This window comes from Tachyglossus aculeatus, chromosome 16, assembly GCF_015852505.1.
Source record: "Tachyglossus aculeatus isolate mTacAcu1 chromosome 16, mTacAcu1.pri, whole genome shotgun sequence".
NCBI lineage: Eukaryota > Metazoa > Chordata > Mammalia > Monotremata > Tachyglossidae > Tachyglossus > Tachyglossus aculeatus.
The window spans coordinates 25,617,572-25,623,571 of record NC_052081.1 but is presented as its reverse complement, the minus strand read 5'-3'; positions in this window follow the sequence as shown (position 1 = coordinate 25,623,571).

The following is a 6,000-nucleotide window of genomic DNA, read 5'->3' as shown; positions in this document are numbered from 1 at the left end:
TGTCAGCTGTGTGACTTTGGGCAAGTCACTTCACTTCTCTGGGCCTCCGTTCCCTCACGTGGAAAATGGGGATGGAGCCTGTGAGCCCCACGTGGGACAACCTGATCACCCTGTAGCCTCCCCCGTGCTTAGAACAGTGCTTTGCACATAGTAAGCGCTTAATAAAAGCCATTATTATTATCATTAAGATGGATTTGGGGCCTTCTTCATGCAGATAGGTGGGAACGCTGCTCAGCGCTTAGTACAGTGCTCTGCACGCAGTAGGCGCTCAATAAATACGATTGATTGATTGATTGATCTCAGCCTGCTCTTCCCTGGGGTGTCAGCCCCACCTGTTGGAGACGAGGATATAATGCAGGGGCTTTCCTTTCCCTCACCAATGTCTCTGAGGCCGGGAAGCAGCTATCTAATAATAATAATAATAATAATAATAATAATAGCATTTGTTAAGCGCTATGTGCGAAGCACTGTTCTAAGCGCTGGGGGGGAATACAAGGTGATCAAGTTGTCCCACGTGGGGCCCACAGTTCCCATTTTACAGATGAGGTAAAGGCTCAGAGAAGTTAAGCGACTTGCCCAAAGTGTTGTCCACTAGCGGACTTGACATGACTGACTCCATTTTGTGTACGCTGACAGTAACCCTCCGTTTTGTGCAGGCCGTGAGAACAACTCCTTTTTTTTTTGTATTTTATGCAAGGCTCGGCAACAGATGTCTTCAAGGCCAGTAACACCTATCTAGGCAAGGCCATAGGGCAGATAACAACAACCTGCACAAGGCAGTGAGAACAGAGAATAATGAGAATTTGTAACATCTTGTCGGTCCTAATTGGATTCCTAAAATTCCCAATTGCTCCGCTCCCATGTTGCTGTAACTCAATAAAAGACACAGTGAGAATGGGATCGGGGCTGCTTGCCACTCGTACCTCTCCCGGGAGGTGAACGGGTAGGTTGCCACTTTCCTTCTTTACTGCTCTATCATGTCTCCGAGTCATTTTTCCTCTCTGCGTCACCACCCTGGGTACAAGAACCCTGCGGCCGATTTACACCGATTAACCGATTTTGCACCCTACTTGTCGATAACAAAAGTCACACAGCAGACAAGTGGTAGAGCCGGGATTAGAACCCATGACCTCTGACTCCCAAGCCCGGGCTCTTTCCACTGAGCCACGCTGCTTCTCTACAAGCTCTTTCCCTCTACTTCCAAATCCTGTTCCAATTTCTTCCTTTCCCTCGGCAGCGAACACACCTATTAGAGGCTGAAATAAGGAGCACAGTAATAATAATAATAATGGTAATTGTTAAGCGCTTACTATGTGCCTAGCACTGTTCTAAGCGCTGGAGTGGATACAAGGTAATCAGGGTGGCCCACGTGGGGCTCACAGTCGTAATCCCCATTTTACAGGTGTGATAAAGTAATTATGATTGCAGTTTGGTGTCATGAGAAGGGCAACAGCCAAAGGCAGCGTGACCCAGTGGAAACAGCTCAAGACTGGGAATCAGAAAATCTGGATTCCAGTCCCGACTCTGCCACGTGCCGGTTGTGTTACCTTGGGCAAATCACAAACTCCCTGAGTCTCAGTTTTCTTATCTGTAAAAGTGAGAGGAAAAAACACCTGTTCTTCCTGCCTCTTATAGCAGGAGCCATCTGTGCATTCAGAGACTTTGTCCACTCTGATTATCTTGTATTTACCCCAGAACTTGACAAATAGTAAGCACAAACGAAATATATGCCATCATTAAGCTCCATCCACCCAGCACAAACTGAAATGGATGGTTTAACCTAATTTGATGGTGCCCACGGCCAAACCAGATCAACCAGGCCTCAGAGTGGTTTTGGTGGGGTGGTTTTTTTTTTTTGTCTGAATATTTGGTTCGACTGTCTGCACTGATCAAATTAACAGGGTAATTGACAGAAATCTCTACCTTACTTTGCGTGGTAAGTGTTGTCCACTCCGGCAGAAGCGGTATTGACTGCATTTTCCCTGAAGGCTTAGCATAACCGACTCCATTGTATTGCAGGGCGGAAGATCCTCTTAATCAAGGAGGGCTGACACTGATCAAAGCGGCTACGCCCTGTCTAAAACGACCCCATCCTGTGTGGGCGATGTCTCCTGCTAACGTCTCCTCACAACAGGGTGCCAAAGTTTCGCACGCTTTTAGGAATCCTTTGTGTAGCCCCGCTGTTTTTCCTATCTGCGTTACCACCTTGGGTTCTCGAACCCTGCTGCCTATTTACACCGGTTAATTTATTATTCCCCCTACTTGTCGATAACACTGTCATCCATTTCTTTTTAAAAAATGCCAGGCTTGCTACAGTCTTAGATACCAGCTTTACTATTATTATCATACAGGCTTGAAACATGGATAATTCATGTTAGCCTGTGAGTCTCAAATCTCTGTGAATGATTCCCCCTTTTCAATCTTACCTTCGGCATGATTTTCTTCCTTCAGTGAGGCAATCATGACTTTCGTGTTATCACTTCATCATGCTTAATCGCGCCTTTCAGCGTGGACACTATTGGAGTGCCACCAGCTCTTTGAAGTTGAATTGCCACTTTTCTTCTGCCTTTTGTCAAGCCGCAAGCAGACACTATTGGAGTTGGAGAGGCATTCATGCCATCGCATCAGATGCTGTGTGTATTTCCATACCAGCTCCTGGAAATTCTGGAACAGTCTCCGTGAAATGGATTCAAGAACGCTAGGCTACATTTTACCAGGAAAAAAAATGTATTTCCAGCCACAAGCGACTTTCAGTTCTTAGCTAAATTCACTATGCTTCTCCTCCATCCCTCACAACCTACCAAAGGCCTCTCTTCCCTCCCTCAAAACTAACCAGTCACTCCCTTTTATATTGTTTAACAGTCATTCAAAGAAAGGATGAAATTCCACCAGATCTGATTTCTCCATTAAAGGCAGAGTTGCCATTTGAATTCAGAAATGCCACATCAGAAACAGCACGAGCCATGAGGGAGGGAGCGACTGTGGGATGAAAAGATATAATTAACATATAATTAGTGTGTGCAGAACAGATATCAGGATGCAGACGCCCACATGATGCTTTGGCATAGCACATATCACTCATTTGCTTGTGCCGTTTCAAAAAGTATTGTGAAGTCCACAGAGAAAGGCAGTGAGAGTTCAGGAAGGCTGCTTTTCCAGAATTACTGTTCCTTTGCTGTACAGAATCCTCCAAGGTGGGTGATGAAGAGGGTGTCCTCTTCATCTCCAGGCCAATTTCAAACCATGGCTGAAAAGTGGGGTGTAAGGGAGATGATAGGAAAAAACTCGTAATATAATGGATGTTTCAGTTCTGAAGTGACGCTTAAGGAATGGCAAGGAGTCAGAAAACGTATTTTCATGGGCTTGGAATGCAAGTGTGGAAGAGATTTTTTTTCTCTGTCAGTGACACTCACGCCCATGGATACAATCCCACCTTCAGCAGAGGGGCTTTGAAGCCACGTTAAGGTAATTAAGTTGTCTGAAGTTGAGATTATTAGGCAATCTTGATGCTTTCCTTACACAGTAAGAGCACCTACAGTCTTCGAGATTTTCACTAGCCCACTCCTGCCTCCCCATTGTAAGATTTTAAGGCCCAAAACCTGATCTGCATTAAACAGCCTTTTCTGCCAAGAAACTTCAATTAATCGTTTGCCATTTCTAAATGGAGAACAGCTGAGGAGTAAGCTCTTTATACTAACCCTTCATTTACTTCACCTCTTTAAGTTTCTTTCCTCCAGTGATATCCTGAATGTGTAAGAAGAGTTCATTTTCATGAGGGTGTATAAGAATTTTCCTCGCCGTGGAATAAGGCCAGATATTAGAGTAGCCAGTTCCATTCAATTTGAATTGAATTTGTTGAATTTGTTTTTCATTTCTTTACCAGAATAGTCAAAGAACACTCTAGGTTGACGTGATCTGATTTTTTCATTTTATCCCTTCCCCACAGCACCTGTATATATGTTTGTACATATTTATTACTCTATTTATTTTACTTGTACATATCTATTCTATTTATTTTATTTTGTTAGTATGTTTGGTTTTGTTCTCTGTCTCCCCCTTTTAGACTGTGAGCCCACTGTTGGGTAGGGACTGTCTCTATATGTTGCCAACTTGTACTTCCCACGCGCTTAGTACAGTGCTCTGCACACAGTAAGCGCTCAATAAATACGATTGATGATGATGATGATCCCCCTACGACTGTATCTTCAGCATTTACCTACCAAATTCCTCATTTTCTCTGCATCACCTGGGCACTTAGGTCTGTTTCCCTTAAGCACTTTGCTATTCACCTCTCTCCTGGCCCAAAACACTTAATGTACATATTCCTTCATTCAATCAATCTTATTTATTGAACATTTACTGTGTGCAGAACACCGTATTAAGCGTTTGGGAGAGTGCAATGCAACAATAGACACATTCTCTGCCCACAATGAGCTTACATATCTGTCTGTAATTTAGTTTAATGTTTGTCTCCCTCTCTAATAATAATAATAATAATAATGTTGGTATTTGTTAAGCACTTACTATGTGCCAAGCACTGTTCTAAGCTCTGGGAAGGATACAAGGTAATCAAGGTTGTCCCACGTGGGGCTCACAGTCTTCACCCCCGTTTTACAGGTGAGAAAACTGAGGCACAGGGAAGTTAAGTGACTTGCCCAAAGTCACACAGCTGACAAGTGGAGGAGCCAGGATTAGAACCCATGACCTCTGACTCCCAAGCCCGGGCTCTTTCCACTGAGCCATGCTGCTTGTGTGTAAACTCCTTGTGGGCAGATATTGTCTATATGTAGTTTTATGTTTTATTCATTCAATTATTTGAGTGCTTACTGTGTGCAGAGCACTGTACTAAGCTTACTCTCCCAAGTGCTTAGTACTGTGCTCTGCACATAATAAGCGCTTAATAAACACCACTGATAGATCCAGTGTGGAAACAGCTCCTGGAAGCCACTGTTTCATGTGGGCAAGTCACTTAACTTCTCTGTGCCTCAGTTACCTCATCTGTAAAATGAGGATTAAGATTTTGAGCCCCCCATGGGACAACCTGATCACCTCCCCAGCACCTAGAACAGTGCTTTGCACATAGTAAGTGTTTAATAAAGGCCATTATTATTATTATTCCTCTAGACCATAAACTGTCTGCTAATTCTGTTGTATTGTACTTTCCCAAGCACTTAGTACAGTGCTCTTCCCATAGTAAGCCCTCAATAAATACCACTGATTGATGGATTCCTTCAAATTCCTGTATAGGAGAAAGAGGGGTGGTAAACTCAACAAGAATTTCCTCTTTCAATAGACTACACTATTCTTTTCCTCTCTTCATGCCCAAAATGAACATCGAAAGGGAGTTCTGCCTTGTACTCATTGCTTCCTGGGCAGCTTGCATTTCCCAGTGTAGTGTTCAAACATTTTACACTTTTGGAATTTAGCTTTCTGGCAGCTGTAAATAGGAATTATGGTCAAAATCTTAATAAATGGTCCAGTTTATTGAATTAGTTCACTCGCTTATCCTCCATTTCATGTTCAGCGTCTAGTGGCAAAGTCAATCACGCTTTTTAACCACATAAAAAGCAGGAATGGAAAATTTACCGTTGCTTCCTACCTTCCAGCCGCTGCCCTAGAGGGTGATTAGGACACATGATTTCAATATTGTGTAAAAGCCTGAAGTGTTTGCAGGTGAAAGCAGCCCAGACATTCTAAATGGAGAACAGCTGAGGAGAAAGTTCTTTACAATAACCCTTCATTTACTTCACCTCTGTTTCTTTCTTCCAGTGACAGGGTTCATTTTCATGATCGAGTATCTGAGAATTTTGATCACTATGGAATTAGGCCAGTCACTAATGATGAAAGCAGCCCAGTGAGGCATTAATTAATTAATTCATTCATTCAATCGTATTTATTGAGCGCTTACTGTGTGCAGAGCACTGTACTAAGCACTTGAGAAGTACAAGCTGGAGGCAGCCAATAGTATTTATTGAGTGCCTACTGTGTGCAGAGCAGTAT